The sequence below is a fragment of the Corvus cornix genome, chromosome 2, assembly GCF_000738735.6.
Source record: "Corvus cornix cornix isolate S_Up_H32 chromosome 2, ASM73873v5, whole genome shotgun sequence".
Lineage (NCBI taxonomy): Eukaryota > Metazoa > Chordata > Aves > Passeriformes > Corvidae > Corvus > Corvus cornix.
In genome coordinates this window covers 123,744,124-123,767,019 of record NC_046333.1, presented here as the reverse complement: position 1 = coordinate 123,767,019, position 22,896 = coordinate 123,744,124, and positions in this window count along the sequence as shown.

The window sequence follows — 22,896 nt, the reverse complement described above, 5'->3', positions numbered from 1 at the left end:
CAAGTCAATTCACACCTCTGTAATTTTTAGTCTAGAATTTTAAGGGTGGCTGGTTTTTTGGTGGTGGTTTTTTTGTTTGGTTGGTTTTTGGGTTTGTTTGGTTTGGTGGGGTATTTATGTGTTGTTATTTTTTTCTCTGGTGAGGTTTCCTGGGTTTGTTTTAGTTTTTATTATATTTCATACAAGAGTCACATGACCTGGAATTTTCATTTCTTTCTACATATTCCATTGTGTATTTCTGGCACATATGATACACCAGAAGGTGGGTCTGCTTCAAATAACACATTATAACTTGCAGGTTTTGAGTGGGGATGAGAACAGACGGCTAACTAAAATCAAGTCACTCGTGGCCACAACAGAAATCCAAAGGGAAAACATGCAGGCTTGGTCCAGAACTTTATATATTTAGGAATAACTGAATATATGTGATCAACAAAAAAATCAGGATGATGATTTTTGGAAGACAAAGTAGATAAGAAAGCATCACTGGAGCAGCTGTAGTGCATTCAATTATGAATGCTTCATATGAAACTCAAACTTGACTAAGGCAAAATGCAAACATATTTGGAAACAGAAAGAAACATGAGAAACTTATGCCAAACTGCATCAATAAACAAGTAGTTTACACGGGGACATCTTCTTCCAGAGCTCTGGAAAACAGTTTTGCAAGAACAGAGTCTAAAACCTGATGAAGGAGATGGATTCTTCATTGTTCCAGTCTTTTTTATTTTTAGAAGTTAAATGCCAGGATTTTCTAGTTTTAACACATTAATAGATTGGCAATGAAAGAAAATATATTCTTTGTTGTGACTTCTACAAAATGGTTTTGTAAATCTCAATTTGGCCTGACCACCACTCCCCAGTGATGCCTCACACCAAAACCTCTTACAGTTCTTAATTACAGAGAACAGTCAACAGTATCTAAAAGACCATACAGCAACTGATCAAACTGCTAATGGAGCCTAATTAATTAATCACCTCCTCAAATAATAAACACATGTGGGAATTAATGTCTGTACAAAGTTTGAAAACAAAACACAGCTAATCTCCCTCAAGAGTTATCATGCTTGACACTGGCATTACAAAAAAAAATAATGTGGGAAAAGATCTAGCTATCAGGAAATATCTGAGTCCCAAATTAATGCCATAAAATCAGTTTGTAAGTGTCTGTAACAGTGGCAACCTATATTCTGATGTTATAACTGTAAAGCTTATACCTGAAGCTGTTCAGCAACAAGTCATTTCTGCATTCAGGAGTTACTTCCACATTGCTGTTGCAGAGGAATACCACTAATGTACACCTACATGTACTACATGACCTACTCCATCTTCCCACTGCTGCACTGTCACTGCAAATCCTTGAAATAACATAGAAACCCTAATCTTAGGTCCATACCAGTGCACCCAAAATATTTCCTAACATTTCATTTGGCCACCAGGAAATCATAAAAGTTCACTATGAAGGTGTGTTCACATGCCCTGATAAGTAAGCTTAAGTAAATAAGTGTACTGAGAAGGCCAATGGAAGTGATTAGAGAGTCGGCAATATTGACATGTAAAGAAAAATATTTGAAAATTAAAACCACACAATTTCACTACAGAGATTAAGTGACATCACAGACAGCCACTGGGATACTAACAATTACACATAATATTTATATGACTGATTTTTGTAACTATTAAAAAATTTGAAATTAATTTCACAAGGAGTAACAATAATAATTATAACTTTTAAAAAGTAAAGACAAGACTGTGGCTAAGTATCATGAAACACTACTTGGCAGTGAGACCAGCAAAGCAGCACAAAAGCATCCCAGGGGAAGTAGTGGAATCTCCATCATTTAGGATATTTAAACCCAAACTGGACAAAATGTTGGAAAATGTTCTGTAGGGAATAGCCCTGAATTTTTAAGGAGACAGACTGGATGACCTAACAGGTCTTTTTCCATCTGTAATATCTATTACTCTGCAATTGTCTTGTCCTCAATCCACACATTAAGCAATCCCCACATAGCTACAGTGCCAAATGGTTTGGTTCCAAAGCTCCCACTCTTTCTTTACTCATCGTTTAAGACTAGCAGAGCAGATGCTACTTAGGAATGAAAATGTCCATAGCAAGATCAACAACGAGGAATAAAATACAATTTTGAGGCTCAACCATGTAATTTCTCTCACACCAGCAGTTCTCAAGCTGTGTTAGTGCTTACAACGTAAAAGGGTACCATTAGGGGAATACAAACAGCTTGAAAATGGTATGCAGCTCGCCTCAATGTTCTGCTTTTTTAGTATGACTTGGATTTGTGAAATCAGCTTTGTTAAATCCTGTTGCAAACTACTGTGCATCTCAAAAACTGATGAAAAATAGCTCTGTAAAATCTCAACCCCCTTGTCTCAAGCTCTACTTTGATGACAATTTCTTTCAGCTACAATAATAAACCAAGCAGTATCTACATCTGACTTATTCTCATCACTCAATCTCATTCTAGTCTGTTTACAAGTCTTATTTACATACCATAAGCAGCAGCAGGAAGAGGGAGTACATTCATTATTACAGACTTTTCCCCTGAAGTTCTTTTCTATAGCTCCATCATCTGTAAGCAAAAATTAAATTGGGAAAAATCATAAAAAGCATTCTTTGATCACGGATGGCTATTCTGTTTTCATAATGGAGAAACGCATCAGGTTTCACATTTAAAAATGAATGTGTTTCTGAGCATGAGTTTGCAAAGTGTAAGAAAGAATCACACATTTCTATCCCTCGACACAGAGAGGAAGGTTTACAGCAGTGAGATAACCGAGTCACACCTTGCTTTTTACCAGAGGTGGTACTTTAAATGTTTGTGTTTAAGGGCCTTGTTAGTCCCATGATAGCTCTGTTTTGTTGCTCATCATAAGGAACATGCTATATGTAGAATATCTAAAAGTAAGAATTTTACCTGTTTTGAACTATATTTTATTTAATAACAGGTCAAATATATAGATTTGACTGGTTTCAATTTCCTAAATATGAAGGCTTTACTTTGAAAAGTTTTCAAAATATTCAATTAAGTATTAACTTTATTTTTTCTTTGTAAAGCCCATAAAATTAAAAAAAAAAATTGATGTTTTTTTACTTTTTATAGCAATGTTAACATGTTTTTTACATTGTTTTCCATGTTGTTTCCTTTTATATTCACATGGGGGGACTGAATCCATTAGTATAGCCAACTTGAATTCTTTCCTGGCATAGTGTATGGAAGCTTGTACATGGTGCAGGTACTTCAACATGCTTACATAATGTAATTATGGATTTACACCTCTAGATATGGCGGTATTTATATCACTAGAAGTTTATGCATGGCCATGTTTATTCCAGAATAAAAAAATCCATACATAGACCCATAAAGATATGTAACAGTTATAAACTTAGGATATAATATTTTCCTGTATATCCTCAATCTGTATTGTATCTGGTCTAAATTGAACGTTTTTAAAACAGGGACACTTCCATCAAATCAAAGAATCCCAGAATAGTCGTGGTGGTGCAGGTGGCTGCAGCTACTCTTTGTCCTGAGGAGAACTCAAGACAACCAGCTGTGGCTGTTAGCAACCCAAGTTTAGCATGTAACTTCAGTCATGGAGAGAACTCATGAGTCCCTTGTTTTGCGTTTTGCATGTTTTCCCCCGATTGGTTAATATTTTGTCGTCTTGTTTTATGTATGAAGTTATGTATATTCATTTTCCTTCTTTAATAGCTATTAGTTCTAGAAAATTCCTTGTTCCTCGACACCCCATTGGATCCTTCCCTGAGTCCCTCCTATGTGTTGTTCCCATTGGTTCCCTTCCTGTCAATCCCACCTGCTTGTCTCTATCCCATTGGCTGAGATCCCTTTCCCCACCTATTCTGTACCCAGTATAAGATCCCTGGACCCTGCCACCAATTGGCCTCTTCATCTGTGTCATGTCGGAGGAATAAACCTGTGTGGAATACATACAGAGAGTCCCCTCTCTTTACTTCTTTGCCTTCGCCTGCGTGCCTGCTTAACAGCGACAGAAGGATACAGCCCCTTTTGGGTGAGGAGCTCTACCCCTTTTCATTGTGTGTTGGGCACTGAGTGCCGCCTTCCAGAGGGGTTTCAGCGTTGACCTCTGGGCTTCTTTGTGTCGGCACGCGAGGGGTAAAACCCCCTTCTGCCAGCTCACAGTGGCTGAAAACCCCTCCAAATAGTTTGGGTTGGCATTACGATCCTCTTACCACAGAGGAGCAAAGTGAGCTCTCTCTAGGATATGGATAGAATCCTGAGGTTCAAATATTCCCTGAAACAAGACTAAAACCAAACAAGGTTAAATGTTGACAACAAAAAGTTGGTATGTTTAATTTAACAGTAAAATGAGAAAGAAAGAAAAAGAAAGAAATAGAAAAGGAGGGGGCACGGGGGTGGTACAGGAGGAGTGACAGATTAAATAGAAACATATCACCACTCCATGGGTCCCAACAATATCTTGTTGCTCCCTTCCATCTGGTCTTCTTGGTGGTGATGGTCCCCTGCCAACAAGCATAGAATCCAATGGATTAATATATGTTTGAGCCAGGTGGGAATGCCCAGGTATCTCCCCTGAGGGGGTGCAAATTTGATGCTGTCTCTTGCAAGACTTTGGGTCATTTGCATCATTTTGCATCACGTGCAGTGCTCTGGTGCAGGGTCTGAGGTACCCTTTGGGGGGCCTTGGATGCACCATGACACCCCCTCAGCTGCCACTCACATGAATATCACATAGAAGTGGCTTTCCCAGGGTGGGGGACCCTGGGGGGCCCCTGCACCTGAGCCAGTTTTTGTAAAGGGGAATGGGCGTTCACTGACTCTGACCTGAGGCTGCTTCACATGCCCAAAACCTCTCCTCCTCCCCCTGGGTTGGGGCGGAGTCTGTGCAAACGTGGCAACAGATAAGCCTGGGGCTATGGCCTCCACCCTGAAGCTGCTGGGCTTGGCTCTTCCAGTGCTCTCCCAGCCTTATCCATTACTTTCCAGACCCGAGGTGCTTTCAACAATAGTGTCACTTTTTTCTTGTCTTGAATAGCCTTAGGCAGTTTAACTCACAGTTCAGGGTTTCAGTCAGGAGGCCCATTCAGGGTGGACTTCCATGGTACAGCTTCATTATACAATTTTGCTATAGTAGGCAAAAGACTTTCATAAAAATGTTTAAGCCATAAATCAACAATTTCACCCTCTGACAGTTGGAAGGGACCTTCAAGATCATGTTGCTCCAAATCCCCTGCCATGGGCAATGACACGTTCCACTAGACCAGGTTGCTCCAAGCCCCATCCAGCCTGGCCTTGACCCTGCCAGGCATTGGCATCGGCATCTTCTCTGGGCAACCTGTTCCAGTGTCTCACCACCCACACAGCAGGGAATTTCTTCCTAATATCTAATCTAAACTTACTCTCATCTCAAGACGCTTTTTTTCATTGCTATTATAAATTAATGTTACAAGCTCTTCTCATACAGTGCAAAACAAAACCGAAAGCCTCTATTCTCTAAACAGTGTTGCACATTTAACTACAAAGCTAAAATATCACATTTAATTATACATATATTATTTATATCTAAGCAAAATGGATAAAAAATATTTTCTACTTCCCTTTGGAAGCTTAAAAAACCTCATTTTTAAAAATGTATCAAAAATATAAGATGTGTGATAAGTGAAAAATCCTGAACAAAATCTCAAGTTCATATTAAAAAATTTACAAAAGAGGTACACAATGAGGTTATGTCTAGCACCATGTATGAAAGAGAAAAACACTAGAACTCGTAAAATAAATCTTGTGATTGTCTTAGAAGAAGAGCAATATAGTAAGAAAAGCTATTATAATCTGCACCAAAAAAAGTTTACTAAACCAAATTGATATAAAAATACTAAATAGACTACAAGTGAATTAAAATGAAAACCCCCGATTAACTATTTAATTTACCTTTTCTATTTACCACCTGTGAAGGGTAAAAGAAAGCAAAATAACTGGGATGTTATCCTGTTTTTTTAACAGCACTTATTCCAAATTACTGCATGATGTTACTTTTGTGCTCCAGGAAACATTCTGGAAGAAGCAATCATGGCTTACAAAAGATGCAGAAAACAACTGAAAAAAAAATTACTACTTACAACATGCAGCAACATGTAACAAAAAGTCTGTGGCTTTGCATGCATAGCATGGAGTACTTCTTGAAAATTATCTAAATTTTAACATATTAGGAAAACAACAATTGTTGCCATGTTAAAACCAAACATTAAAATAAATAAACTAGCAGTAGCTTGTTTTGGCACTAAAGAATAAAAATATCATGTTGTATAGTACCTTATTTTCCATTATTGATTTTGCTTTGTAGAAAGGAACACACTCTCTGATGGTATTCCATTGATATATCCTGAATTCCAAGTATAAATCACAGAAATAATATATAAATAGAAGATGATTGATATATATATGTTATCTATGTAAGTTAAGTGGCAAATTTAAAATGTATTTAAAGTCTGAATTAAATTTTTAAATACAAGTTTTTAAGCTACTTGTCCTTTAAATGAAGAGACCTAAAGAATGTTTCTCTTTTAAAATTTTTTCAACATTTTTTTACATTTTAAGTTTTTCTAGACTTCTGGGCTTAAATGGACAAACTGTTTGCTTATGCGGGGTATTGCCTTTGTAAATTCATCACTCCACCAGGATAGCTGGCCAAGCTACCTCTTATAATTCTAGAAAATGGTCTCAGGGTAGAAACACTGGACATGCCCAAGAGTGATACACTACTTGTCAGTTGAGCTAAAATTTACACGACACGCAGCTAGAGCTAAAGAAAACTCTAACAAATGATATGACATTTGGATAGCATACTCTATCTAGTAATTTATAAGTGCAATAAATATTGCTTCAGCTGGAGAACAATTTTCCTGTTTGTAGTATTTCAGTCACTTTTACAGATTCCTGTGTTTTTAGCTCTTCACTTTGAATGTTTTATTTGAGGAAACCACATTAAAATTAAATGACGTAGAAGTAAGCATCAGTACCTTTATGCAAATATAAGTCAAGACTTTTTTTCCTTTCTTTTTTAAGAAGACTTTTCTAAAAACATCTATTATTCCATATCCACATTTTGCTTTATGCATGTATAAACATTGTTGAGAAGCTGCAAGACCTGGCTGACTATCAACTCTTGCTGCCTCCATGAGGAGGAAATGGTTGTTTGGAAAGATGTTGCTTCTTGCAGCTGACAGCTGCTGCTTCTTGCAGGTTTCCGATGGCTGCCTCTCATCTCTACCGAGACTGACTTCCATTTGAGGAGAATGAAGAACCTCCCAAGGGGGGACAGGAGCATTTCTCTCTTTCCCAGCATAGAAGAATGAGGGAGGATGATGATGAAGCACTTTTCAATGACACCAGAACTTAGCACCAACTTCTTTTCCCTTACTCCACACTCCCATCCTCCATTCTTGTTGATGCACTGTGAACTTACAGACCAGGTTCCCTATCTTTCAGTAAAGTGGTCATTTTTGTATATTTAATCCACAGGAAACAAGGAAAAGGGTTCACTACACCATGTGAATGCCCTGATAAAAGCAGTCATGCTCAGACTGTAAATGAAGGATGAAGCAAGTGTCTTTCTTTCCACCTGCAGCTCAGGTACTTTGCTTTCTTACTGAAGAAAGACATACTAAAGGAGCTCTATGGGATGCTGGAGTGGTCACTTTATAATCTCAATCAAACCTTTTACCTCTAAAAAGATAAACCAGGTATGATTAACTATACTGGTAGTCTATACATCTAGCAGCTGCACACAAGTCAAAATATGAGAGGCAGAGTCGTATTAGCATAATTTTAAGCTGTTTACTCTTTTTTATTGATTGACCAGCAGTAAAAATGAATTTGTCTGTCAGAGACAACATAGATGAACAAAATCCATTATCAAGCTAAACCAACAAACTCTAGTTAAAAGCAATATTTCCCTAGAAAAGTATTATAGTTGCTCCAAAATAAATCAAAATTCATTATACATTTAATTGATGTTTCTTCCTTGCATGAAAAGGAGAAATTCCTAAAAAAATAAAATCCTTCCAAGAAAGTCAACTTCAAGGGCACAGTGAGGCCATGCAACAGTGTTCACGTTAGAGACAACCAAACACTACATCATCAGCTAATATATTTACATGTCATATTAAAATAATATAAGAAGCAGTAGTTTCACTCCTAATAACTTCATTAGTAGCACACTGTGAATAGGCTTGTATTGCAAGTTGCAGATATGCTTTTAAAATCCCCTTGCAGCTCCTATTTTTAGTATCTTCCTCCCATTAGCTGAGTGCCATACCTATGGAACATCATTCTGAGTAGCTATCTAAGGAATGAATGACAAACCTTCTGTCACAGTATCATTCATGTTCAGGTCTACTGTGCTCTTCCTTTACCTTGCTTGCTAATTATTTTGCTCTTTCTCACATAGGTAAGAGGTCAAATTGTAGATTTAGAGAACCTAAGGCTATGAGAAACATCATGACCATCTTTGCTGACCTCCTGAATAATGCAGACAACATAATTATATGATTCCAAATTAAATCTATAAAATCCTGCTAAAGGAACAGTTTATTGTACTAAATGACTTCCAATTCCAATTTAAAGGACTTCAGATTCTAAAGAGCCTATCATATTCCTAAACCATTTGTTCCACTGGTTAAGTACCCTAAGTATAAAATTGTTATGTAAATCTGCCTAACTTCTCCTAACATGCATCAAACTACTCAGCCTTCTACCAGATGCAAGACCCTACCCCCGGAAACCTCCTCTAGGTTGCTGTAAGTTTTAATTAACTCTCTTCATAAACTTCACTTAAATTAGCATTCTAGTTTATCTCAGTTGTGGTGACAATATTAATCCAATTCAGCAAATATTTTGGAGAATCAGTCAACCCAAGCTTATGGAGAAACTTATGGGCAAAACATACATATTGAACATAGAAGCAGAAAGGCAGAATAACAAGCAACCGTAAAGCTGGAAAAATGATCTTATGTTAGTTATCTAGTCTAGTTTCAAAAAATTATCATGGGACTGAGCAACTTCATCATACTATTCTTTCAAAGTATTCAGCTGTTTGAAGCAAAATTGTGTTTTGATCATTTAGATCATTTATACAGACCTGAAATACTCTTACTCAAAAATAAATTGAAAACAAAAGAAAAGAATAATTTTAAAAGTCATTCAAAATTCTGGTATTTCCCATGACTTAGCATACTCATTTGTTTCTAATCTTTCAGCATTATTTCATCACCCCTTTCTTCCTAATTGTCATAATAAGCATGCCTATGTAAGTTAATACATATTGAAAAAAACCAACTAAACAGAATGAAAATATTTAAAATGTAGCCCCAAGGAACAGCTGAGGAAAAGGGAAAGGTTTCTTACTCTTATTAAAAGTTTAGACTGAACTACAGGTTAAAGGTTCTATAACACACTAACAACGTGGTTTCCTTTAGGGTATAGCTTTTGGATGGTTACCAAGACAAATTTTAGCTCCTTGTACAATTCTAACCCTGTTTGCTATACAAACTTCTTTGCCTCATTCAACTCCTTCCATAAACTCATGACTTGCCACCAAGACTGGAAGAACTCAAATTATTTTTCTAACTCACAGTGAAAATACAATATTTATCATTTTCTACAGCTCCATCCTTTTCCCCATGTGAACAGGATTTCATCTCCTTTCCAAAACACCAGCATAGTTTCAAGTATATAATGAATAATTATTATATCAATATTTTAAAACTCAAGGTCCTATACCACATTAGATTTTATAAATTTCCTACAAGTGAGCTAAAACAGTATCATGTTTGACCAAACCAGATTTCACATGAAACTATAAATAACTATACAGACTTAGGCTTGAAGATTAAATGACTGAAAAAATACTGAAACCTTATAATGATCAACAGAAAGAAACATACTCAAAAAAGTATGGAACCAAAAAGTTATTTTCTGGAACAAAATAAAAATACTATCAGGATAAAAATATATAAGCAACGTGACCTAGCCAGTTGTAACCAATGTAAAGATGAGACACTGTTCAGACAGAGGACTTTTTCTGAAGTATTACATTAGTCACAATAAAGTAGGCAATTTGAGAGAAGTCTGAAACAAAAAGCTGGAATTTTAACAAGAAAATTCACATGTTGACCAGAACTTCATATTCCTAGAGACTCTGAACCAAATGTAAGTCTTATTCTTTTTTTCCAAATGAGGACAGTTAATTGCATAATTAGGAAACATAACAGCTGTTCTGTAAGAAAGAGGAACCACTAATTAAAAATATAAGAATGACAAGACTTCAAATGCTGCTTCTCATATGGCTTCCCCTCAAGGCCCTTCACCATCTTCATTGCCCTCCTTTGGACACTCTCTAATTGCTTTACGTCTTTTTTATATTGTGGCACCCAAAGCTGCCCCCAGCACTCGAGGTGAGGCCGCCGCAGTGCAGAGCAGAGTGGGACAATCCCCTCCCTTGCCTGGCTGGTGATGCTCTGCCTGATGCACCCCAGGAAACACTTGGCCCTCTTGGCTGCCAGGGCACTGCTGACTCAGATTCAACTTGCCATCAGCCAGGACCACCAGGTCCCTTTCCATGGTGCTGTTCTCCCATCTCATTCCCCAGTCTGCACATCCATCCAGGGTTGCCCCATGCCAGGTGCAGAATCCAGCACTTTCCCTTGGTGAACTTCATATGGTTGGTGATTGTCCAGCCCTCTGATTTGTCAAGGTCTCTCTGCATGGTCTCCCTGGCTTCAAGGAGTCAACAGCTCCGCCCAGTTTTGTATCATCTGTGAACTTGCTCAGCATCCCTTCCAGTCTTGTGTCCGAATCATTTATAAAGATGTTGAAGAGCACAGGGCTGAGGATGGAGCCCTGTGGAATCCCACTAGTGGCAGGTCACCAGCCTGATGTCATTCACTGTAACCCTTTGTGCCCAACCTGTGAGCCAGTTGTTCACCCATCACATGATGTGTTTATCCAGCTGTGGGCTGGACATTTGTCCAGAAGGATTCTGTGACAGAGGGTATCAAAAGCTTTACAGAAATCCAAAAAGATTACATCAATTGGCTTCCCTTGATCAACTAGGTGGGTTACCTTGTCATAAAAGGAAATCAGGTTTGAAAAGCAGGACCTTCTCCTCATGAACCCATGCTGGCCATGACCAGTGACTGCATTCTCTTTCAGGTGTTGTGCAATACCTGCCAGAAAAATCTTCTGCATAACCTTACCAGGCACAGAAGTGAGTCTTCAGGCTAAGAGGCCTGTAGTTTCCAGGGTCATTCTTCTTGTCCTTTTCAAAAACTGAGACAATGTTGACCAGCTTCCAGTCAACTGGGACCTCTTCAGATTCCTAAGACCATTCAAAAATCATCAAGAGAGGCCTCATGATGACATCAGCCAGCTCTTTAACTATTCTCAGACAAATCCCATTAGGCCCTATAGATTTATAGGGATCCAGCTAGAACAGCAGATCCTTCACAGTTTCAGGGTCACCTGGGACTTTATCATTCTCACAGTCATGGTCCTCCAGCTCAGGTTACTGGGACCCTTCTAGTCCATCATCAATGTTGAAGATAGAGGAAAAGAAAGCAATAAACATCTCCACCTTGTCTATATCCCTGTTTGTGGGGTGATCATCCTCATCCTCTAATGGGCCCATGTAATTTCTGCACTGACTTTTGCCATTAATGTATTTTAAAAAACTGTTTTGACTGTCCCCCACATATCTGACAAGCTTCAACTCCAATTGAGCTTTGGCCGCACAAATTTTCTCCCTACAGTGGCAATCAACATCTCTGTATTCTTCCCATGTCACCTGACCTTGCTTCCACTGGGTATATGCCTTCCTTTTCTACCTTATCTCCAAAAGAAGATCCCCACTTAGCTAAGCTGGCCTTCTGCCTTGTCTGCTTGACTTCTGACATTTTGGAATTACCTATTCCTGCGCCCTTAGGATGGACTTCAGCACCTGTAAAAGCATTTTCCAAGGGGACCTTACTAATTAGTTCCCTGAACAGCCTGAACTCTGCTCTCCTCATGTCCAAGGCTGAAATTTTGTTGGCACTTTTCCTGCTGTCGACAGAGATTTTAAACTCGACTGCATGGTCACTCTGGCCAAGATGGCCACCAATACCTACTTTGCTCACAAGACCCTTTTTGTTAACAAGTAACATATCAAGGAGAGCACGTCTCCTAGTTGGCTCTCTTAGTACCTGCACCATGAAGTAGTCATCCAGGTGTTTTAGGAATCTTCTGGACCTGACTGGACCAGGCCAGAGGGAGGATCACTTGTTCATATAAGTGTATGTCTAACTGCTTGTCATTTTCTTCTTATAAACACTCAAAAGAGCCGTCGGAAATTTATGTTTGTTCACAATAAACTACCTCAAGTAAAATTCCCCAACTCCAGATTGTCTTATGACAGTATCACCTTAAATTTTAATACAGTGTCTTAGTTCTACTACATTTGAGAATGCGAGTTCCCAAAGATGATACAGCTGTTGTGGTAATCAGTAAATGGGAAGGTCCAGGGGATAGAAAAGTGAGAATAGTCTCTATTAATTCCCCGACTGATGGTAGAACAGGGAGACTTTAGATGTTATTCACTTTGACAACAACCAGCAGGTCATTCAGCACATGCATCCTTTGGAATAAGTAAGAGCACATGATGCCTTTTGCCCAGCCAACAGAAGCAAAAGAAAGCTGAGGGTACTACAAGAATAAGTTTAAAAAACCCCATGAAAATGATATAAATAAATGCAATAGCATTCCAAGTATTTCAGAGTGAATATATAAGGATGTAAGAGCTACTGGTTTAGAAAACCCTGAGGAGGTCTCAGCATACTACTAAAAGATACCAAAGGAAGAGGGCGGTAGCAAAAAGCTGGATTTTACAGTGCCAGAATGTAGGAGATATACAATAGTCACTCCCTGCCCCCAACCCCCAAAGAAAAGAAAAGAAAGGTAAAAGAAAGTTCATTACTTTTGATTGAACAAAGAATTCCATTACTCTAACAATAGAGAAATAATATGGAAAATGAGAGGTATGGGTTATCTTCTCAATGTGAAGATGCATGCTTTAATTTAATGGTGCTCCGGCCACCAAGAATGGGCAGACAGTGGGATATCACTCACCCTTCCCACAGCTGCCACTGTAGGTAGTCAGGAATGCAGGACACCTGGGACCAAGCATGACACTGTGAGAAGTGTGCTTTCACATCCTTGTTCCCAAGAATGCTTACTTAACTCCACAAGATCCACTCCTACACTCTCTCAGATTTCACAGTAAAAGTAACAGAAAGTTATCTTTGATGACAATTATGGCAGCTTCCTTCAAGACTCATTTGCTAATTATTTTTTTCTAATAATTTTGATATTACTGATTCTACCCTTACTATTGGCAAGATACTCCTTATAAAACTGTATTACATTCTTACCTTTTACTGGGGGGAAAAAGAAAGTATTTTACCAATAGAATATTTTAACAAACTAATTAGAATGAACTTGAAAGCTATTAACTTGATGAAAAAGCTATTAACATATTTTCATTATACTATCTTGCAAATTAAATGTCTATGAGACTCCAGAATCAGGTCTTTATTCTGAGAGGAAATGTCTCTGCTAGGGAGAGTAATTTTTTTCCTTTTAATTAGAAAAATAAGGTAACATGATGAATGTGTATGTTTCCCTCGCACATACTTGTAAGTGGTGTTCATTGCACAGTAAATGCTTAAAGACATCAGACTTTAACCTATTCTAAAACCTAATACTTCAGCTCCCCAAATAACAAATCCTTGCTTTTTGGCATGTTTCTATGCTCATCTGAGATTATACTTCTCCTTTTTGTTAAAGAAGGGAAAGAATTAGACACATGAACAGCAAGAAAAATGTTTCATTTACTTAAAAATGAAGTGGAAAGAAAATGCTTTGCCCTTATTGAAAGTGGCGAAGTGTTTTGCTTAAAAGAGTAAACCTCATCACAGTTTAACATGAAAGTTTAAAATAGTTCGTCCCATAACACCCTATCTCAATACTGTGCTTTCATGAATCCTGCAGAAATTCTCCCACCTTTGGACAAGTTGTGAATCTTTATAAATTATGTTTTGCATATGCTCAGCAGAAAGTTCCTTCCAAAAGCAAAAGCCTCTTAAAAAAAGCAAACAAACTCTACTGAGTATTGTCCAAGCTGGAGATGAAGGAGCTAATCTAGCCCTTTGTAGTTGCCTCTGTTCCAGGCTGTTACAATGCCAAAGACAAGAAGAGACAGCTAGGGAACATTTCCTTCTGTGTCTTTTGTTCCTTCACTAATTGAGCACTAGGAGTTCACAGATGAGAGAAGCATAAAAGAGGCAAGGAAGACCAAAGACAATTAGGTAGATTAGACAGACAACTGCTACTGGAACAATCATACAAAAGGTCAGAGGGGAAAAAAAAAAAAATCTGAAGGGGAAGAAACTAAGATGAGACAGTTTTATACCTATATTTGCCCATGAAGGACAATGAGAAAAATCAGGACATAAAGCAAGGTGGGTGTGATGTCAGGGAAAGAAAAGCTGTGTTAAACAGATGTTGCCAGCTGAGAGGAGGTAGAGGACAATTCTGCACCAGTATAATACATCCTACTCAGAGACTGGAACTCATTCTAAGTTTGCAAACTCAACTGTCTCCAGTGGTCAGCAAAGCATGTGCTTTAACAACCTCTAGAAGTTGGCCCCTCTACATATGATTATCATTAGTTCTCTCAAATTAAGTACCAGATGCTTGTATTATCACAATGAGCTATGAGAAGATCAATATAATTCCACATCATGGATTTTTTTTTAGTTGGCTTCACTTTAAAACTTAGCAGTCTATATTGATAAAACTACAATTTTTCTGAGGGATCGTTTTCTAACTGGATAATATTATTTCTCAAATTACTTTTATCCCTTCCTTCAAATCATAAGTCACTGCTAGAGAAGTACTAGCATTACATCTAAAACTGACAAAGACTTGAAATGGCACCACCAGTAATGGGGCAAATGTTGTTTAAAGATCTTTTTAGTGCTTTGCAGGAAATATCATCATCACTGCCCCAAGCCAATAAATAATCTTATTGTTGGATAAAAAATATACTGAATTAGTCCTTCCATGGAAAAATAAAATCTTTTTGAATAAATGTGAGATACCAAGATCCCACTGATCATACATAATGAGGTGAAAAAAACCAATCTATTTAATTCCCTTACCAAGTACAAAGTCATTTAAGAAAAATATCTTTAGCAGTAAGACAATTTAAACAAGAAATCCATATTGTAAAAGCAATCTTTGTATGTATCATGTTTTCCTTATCTAGATAATCAAAAAGATAAGAGGTAGATGGGGTTTGATCAATGTGGCCCCATTTTTTTTCCATTCAATTCTTTCTCTATTTTTCACTGTTGGGAGGTTCATAAAAGATTATGCCTTCTTCCTTAGTTGCATGCAACACTAAACTGAAGTTTACAGAGAAGTTTAGACTTTAAGGTTGATCTTTTTATTATCATCAAATATAATGTAAACACATTGTACTGCCCCTACTCTTGTGAAAACCTACACAAAGTAGGAGAGACCTGTATAAAGTGCTGCAAAAGGATGTCAAGAATTCAAAATGAAAATTTTAAAATGAAAAGGATAAATATTAAAGGATGATCTCCCCAAAGTGAATGAGATCCAAATAAGAAAAACTGTATACCTTCCTTATCTCTAGCTATAGCTCTGAAGAAGAATCTTCGATCTGATTTTAAAGAAATGTTGACTGCAAAGCACAGAAAGCATATTTGTTGCATTAAGAGGTACCATTTTACACAGTTACTTTCTAGATTAAAACTGCATTTTACAGTGATGCAAAGAACTGCAAAGCTGAAAAGAGGGATTATAAAACAGAAAGGGTAGTCTTCAGTTTAAGAATTACTTCTATTGCTCTCTGAGGAGATTTATTACATCCACCATACAGCATGTGTTGAGTTATGCTGATCCTTCACCGGGAGCTAAGTACCCTGATAGTTTTTACATTACCATGCACCACAATAGCAATCCTTGACATTGGTTATAAGTGTCAGATGGAGCCTTCATTAATTGTCATCATCTTTAAGACATAAAAGAAACTCTCTCTTCTTGAATGTTATTACACAAAAAGTGTACATGTTATCTATATACAGCAAGCGCAAAAATGTTTTGTATTGTAATAATAATCATTTAGAATATATGGGGTAGAAAGTGTACTATTGTTAAACTGTCAGTCAAAACCCTTGTTACACAAGGATAGAACATCACATCCATCTATAACAGCCTTTTCTGTCAGTCAAATGTGTTGTTCTATACAAATCTAGCATCAAATTGATTTTTAAATTGTCAGAGGCTCTAAAACATTATACTGATGTGATAGCAACGTGATCTAAGTTGCTGTTGATATCAGAATACAACACAGGTTTCCTCTCAGATCTAGTTCTGCTTCTGCTTTTAGACATCTGCAGAACATAGATGATTTTGCATATGTAAGTACATGAACAGTCAATTTAAATTTTTCTTTCATTATGTTCAAAAGAAATGTTTGGTGATAATCTCTAATTTTAAATAAGCATCATTTGCAAAGTCTGTATAAGGGTGATGAAATTATTATTAATATGGACCCTACAAAACCCAAGAAATACTCCTGTTCATCCATTACTTACCCTCACTCAGAATAAGATTAGTCCATTTATCTCAGCTATGTGTTTTATGAAAATTGAGTTAAAAAGCACTGAAGTCCTCCAGCATTTTTCTGTGACATTAGGTGCAGAATGAACTGAATGGGACACACTATTCACTCACAAAAGAATGCAGAGTTGGACTCTGTTTCTTGTCCCATGGGAAAAATGCACACAAATAAAAAACACAGTGAAATTTAAATTTTATTGTACAAAATAATAAGATCTGGCCCTTTTTAACCTGTTCCCATGCACACCCTACATCTACCATTTTTCTACTAAGTTACTAATTTTTGTACCTGGGTTCAACATAGGCCTGAGAAAGCATATCAAATCAATCTTTCCATAGACCACTAACAAATTTAATCATCCCGTTCCTACCATCTTTGAAGTGTGAAAATAAAGGTAATAAAAAGTACAGGTGACAAAAAGCAACAATAGGTTGTTCAGTTATATTTTTTTATCTTTTTGCTCTTAATTTCATATAGGAATCATTAATCTAGAGTGATTTACTAGCGTCCTGAAAAGTACTTGGGCATATGGAATGTACCAGACCTTTTCCATAGGCATAATCAGTAACTTTTAATATATTTTGTATTCACAACTGTATGGAATACTACCTAATGACAAGGTTCTAAAATCCTCAAGAGCCCTGAGAGGCTTGAGGATTTTATAATTTGTGCAAACAAATTGCTATTGAGATGATATCACAAACTACTTTTCCACTTGGGGCAAGTTTAGATGAATTGCTACTGAGATGGTATCAGAAATCTGTTTTCCACTTCCACTGTTTCAGTAACACCTGATGTAGGAACCCAGAGTGCCGAGAATATTTCTCTGCCTGTTTTTAAGGGTTCTTACCCCCCTGAACAACACTGTTTTAGCCTCAAACCTTGGAAAAAATTACCAACAGTCAGACAAGAACTAGAAAATACAGTGGTGTGAATTAGGTGATAAACTACTATGTAAGATTGTCACAGGGTGAAAAATTTAGAGGTTTTAAGCTTCTCTTTGTAGAAAATAGATAAAAAATACCAAAATGGAGAATTGTTGTTGTTCTCTAAACCTTCTTCTCCTTCTTCTACTACTCCATATTCTGCAGTAAAAGTGGTTTGGAATGATTGGATAGAAAATTCCACAGTTCCTAGTCATGTTAGTGAATAATTGGCAGGAAAGTGAAAATAATGTACGTTTTTCGTAACTACTGGTTAAAATATCTTTAAAAGGCTGTGTAAATCTTGATAATTGGTCTCATTCCTACTTTTCTTCCTTCTATGCTGTACCTGGGTCACGCTAGTGGCTCTGTTCCTCTAATAAGACTTAAGAAACACCTATCTGGAAGCATTGAAACCAAAGGAGATGTCTCGGTTTCTCTCTCAAACTCCTTGCAAGGACTTTCAGCAAATTCTCTCCCATCAGAAGAGACTTGACTTACGGCACGGTAAAGTGTCAACCTATAGTCAAAAATCAAGGGTGCCAATGTCTAAACCATCCCCATTTTCAGAACACTAAAGCTTACAACTCTTAGTTAAGGCACAAGATGCAAGCTCATACTTCAGTTCACCCATCCAGCTACCTTTTTATGGAACTGAGGTAAAACAGCTGGCTACAGTAACCCTCCATATATCAGACTTAGAACTAAATTATGTTATAACTACTCAACAGTAGTTTTCAAAATCAGGCCATAAGTCAAAAAAATCCCAATACCTTACTTTTGTTCTTAGCTTCAACACCTTAACTTTCCAGTAAAGGACCTAATATTTCCATGATTCATTTAAAATTTAAGACAAAAACTCGCTTATAAGGTCTTACTATTTCATTCCCATCAGAACTGCGAATGTTTAATACAAAAGAAGTTTGTAAGGCAATCAAGAATTTACACATAAAAATTAATCATGTATAACTAACCCAATTAATATTTACAGCAGTATTTCCTTAGGTAGTATGTCAAAGGATGCTAAAATAATAGGCAGCTTTAATACTGGTACTGTGTACTGTCTTTACATTCTGAAAAAACTGTGCACAGTGCACTGAATATATTTAATTTGTTAGTCTTACATTTCATATGGCCAGTAATGTTATGTTAACTGCTTGAGTTTATGTGCTTTTTAATTCAAGATAGGGATAAAAACTACTCAATCTCAATTACCGTTCGAAATATATGAATGGGTGTGGGGATCTGTCAATCCATTGCTTTTCCTATTTCACATGTTCCCCCCTGTTCCCTCCCTGGCCTTGGCCACTCCCTCGGTTTCTCCCTATTTGTTCCTGTACCCCAACCCCGCCCAGAGACCGCCCCTGGGCCCCTGACAAAACCACCCCGCACCCAGCCCTCGTTGTCTCTCCACTTCTGAACATTGCGGGTGCTAGATGTGATTAAAGCCATCTCAAACCCTCAAGAGAGACCCTTCTCTACCTCCTTTACCATCCACTGCGTTGTAACGCTGCTGGCTGCCGGAGCCAGATCGTGGGGCTGCCCGAAATGGACTGCAGGATGCGACTGATCGCATGGCCCCAGGAAACCCTCGCTGAGCTCTCAGGGAGCAGCAGCCTGCTAGGCAGAGTCCAGCGGTTACAACAAACTGGTATTTGAAAGCTGGTCTACAATGAAAAAGTGTCAACAAGTCAACTACACAATTTATAGACTCATGGAATGGCTGAGGTCTTGTCCAACTCCTCACTCAAAGCAGGTTGTTTAAGAGCTGTGTCCAGCTGAGTTTCAACTACCTCCAGGGATGGAGACTCCATAACCCATCTGGGAAACCTGCTCTAGTATTTGATCACCCTTCACATATGAGGGACAGAATTAATTTCTCACGCTCAGTCAACCATTATATTGACAAAAATAATATATGCGTAATTTTGGAAAATGAAAAAAACAAACCAAAAACTAAATCTTTTTTGATGATATTGCTTATTCTGCCTAGAAAATTGGTCTATAGATACTAGTAAAGCTTGGAGTATATTTTTCCCCAACAGAAGTTTCCTTCATAAGAGTGCAAGTGCTTGACACTGTAAAAATACATACGACACAACTCCTGTCTCTGGAAGTTTACAGTATGTCATCAAAGCAGAATTTAGGTCAAAGAACCTTAAGTAAATAGAAACACACCTAAAATCTTGGAAATTTAGTTTCCCATGGTTACAAAATAGACCTATTCATTCTCTTTTATGGATAAGCATACATATAAAACTGAAATTAGCTAAGGTTTGTTTTAACTTTCAACTTTCTTTAACAATATCTTACATAACCTAAAATATAATACTAAGAAGATTAACTATTCCTTCTTTAAAGAGTACTGGAGAACTAATCACAAATTAAAAAAACCAAAGGAAATTATTGTTTGAAATTTACATGAGAAAGAAAATTTTTATCCATATATTTTATACACTGGTGTCAAATGTAAGGAAATATATTTACAAAACTATTCACAAAATTTTTCCAGGTATTTTAAATTACAGAGCTGAAGACATTACCATCACAGTCTCAGTAGATATTTGCTACTTTCTACTAGAAACTAAGAAACACATAAGGTCAAAGATAAAATAATTATATTATCAAAAAAATTCCCAACAAAACAACAACAAAAATAACCAAAACGAACCCCAGGACCTGTTACTTCTCAAACAGTAAAACTGGATTGTGAAATTGAGTTTATCTGTATCTGAAAAAAGAAAAAAAGAAAACAGTAAACCAAGTTTAAAAGTGAAGGTTAGCACATAAATGCTTCTTCTCCTCCAACATGTGAATATGAAGATTCATTCTTTCCCCAAATTTGTGTTTTCAAAGAAAACGACATCATTTTCAAATGTACAGAGACAGTCATGGCATACAGCAAACAAATTTCCACACTAAGCATCAAATTCTAATCGTTATTTTGATTGATAAAAATGTCAAATGTCTATACAATATCAATTTGCCTACTGTACAATCGCTTTCACTGAAAAACCTGGTCCAAAAGATAGACATATATAATACCAAAAATTTTTCATCACTGATACACTGTTTTATGCATCATAAACTTCTCTCCACAGATCTGCATCATCACCAGAGCTTCTCCCTGGATGTATCAGGTGGGTATTATGATTTTTTCCCTCCTTCTGTACTTTCATGATTATGCCAGCAGAATACCGTTAGACATACCAATCTTGAAATTTCAAAGCACAGAACAGATATTAATTTATGTCTGCAACACTAAGAAGCAAGCAGATATTTTACATACCTGGAAATCAAAGAAAGGTGAAGTGCTTTGTCTAAAGGCTCTTGGAAGAAATGAGTAACAAAGCCATAATTAAAATTCAACATCAAGCTTCACGTTAATCCTCTAGACCTAACTGTCTTTTTTCAAAGTGCATGATTTGGAACATCAAAATAAGAATCAATTCAGTCCATTTTCTCAATACATGCTTTAATGATAAAATAAAACACCACATGCAGCTTCTTTCTCCGTAATCACATGAACAATCATCTTTCTTAGAAATCAAACTCATGAATTCATTTTTGATTACAGAGAACAATTACAAAGAAAGTCAAGTCACATGTAAAATTTAAATTCCACATTCTATTTGGCTTCTACCTCTGTGTACTGAGGGACCCACAGGAAAACACACATACGTGCCAGGTATGCTAGTATACCAACTTATACTAGACCAATTTAATTAGTTTGCTTTCAATGCAAAGGTGCAGCACCTCAGCAATTATGAGATCGTTAATACAAGAGAGCATAACAGCACCTTTAGAGATCTTGTCTAACCTCTAGGCACACATATAACTCCCATTAAGACTAATGGGAGTCACATGTGTGTATCCAAGGGAGAAGAGCCCCATTAAAACTGATACAACATATCCATTAATCTCAGGTCACTCTTAAGGTCAAACATTATAAAAATGTTTATGAACAGTACTTGCTAGGTATTCACAGTGGCTACTTTTGTTTGGTACAGACCTGTGAGCAGTTAAGGCCATGGAAAATGTCTGCATTAAAAGCATCACCGTGTTTCAAGTAGTGGCACAGAAATTTGAGAGTGCTTTTCTATAGTCAGAGGGGACATTTTTCTATCATATCCTGAAAGAATTAGAAGGATAGAAATGACAGGGAAGGTTAGATACAAATTAAAACCTTGGACAAAGGTATGCTCTAGCTTTTCATTTTTCTTCCATCCTCCTCTCTTTCTTCATATTTCCCTTAGTTGTGGTTTTCCGCTTCAGGAAGAATATTAACAGCAGTGACTAAATTCCCAATCTGTGCAGCCTACTACAAAGACACTACAAATAACATTTTGATTACTGAACCACCAGCAAACCCCAACACTTCAAGTACTGCTTGCATGGAGGAAGGGGTGTTTAAAGTGTTTCAAAGAGAAAGGTAATCTTAGTTTGCTCTCCATTTCTTTGGAGAGTGTATCTGAAAACTCCCTTTTCATCACTGTAGTATAGTTTAAGAAAGCATGCTTTTTTCCAGTTTCCGAAGAGATAACATTATCCAGTCTGTGAAACCTGTTCAGCAATGAATTTGCTGTCTTTGTCCACATCCAGGCCTGAGGAGAGAGAAATTCTCAGCAGCATGGGGGCCAGATGATCTCCATATGAACAGAGCAGAAGTAACAGCAGGAGGAAATGTGAGTCAGATGAGTACAGAAATGCAGAAAGGAGGACAAACTTTGGATATGAAGTACCCTTATTTGTTTACTGCTTATTTCAGCAACTGGAATAAACAATAAAAGGTGGCTTCATCAAGAGTTACTCATGGCATATTCTGAAACTCAGCTTCCAGAACTCATGTCGAAACTCTTACTCTACACACAAGACTTGTTCAGCACTGCCCTATGATACTTCCTGTTACAGGGTCTGTAAGTATTCCAAGCGTTGACAACTTAGTTCTGCAAGCTTTTGTTCACACCTCCTGTGATGGACACGGATAGTCAGCTGCCTCTGCAGTGTCAGGTCAAAACAGAGGCAAGGGTTCACCTAAAAAGCATGGCTCCCAGAGACAGCCACAGTATCAGCCCCACCAACACACAGCACATTGCTTCACTCTTGAGCTGTAGGTCCTCTATTGCCTTTCTCTGCTATGCCCATGTGACACAGAGTCTCACTTCACAGGATCTTAAATTATAAGGTCTCCACAGTGCCCCACACAAGG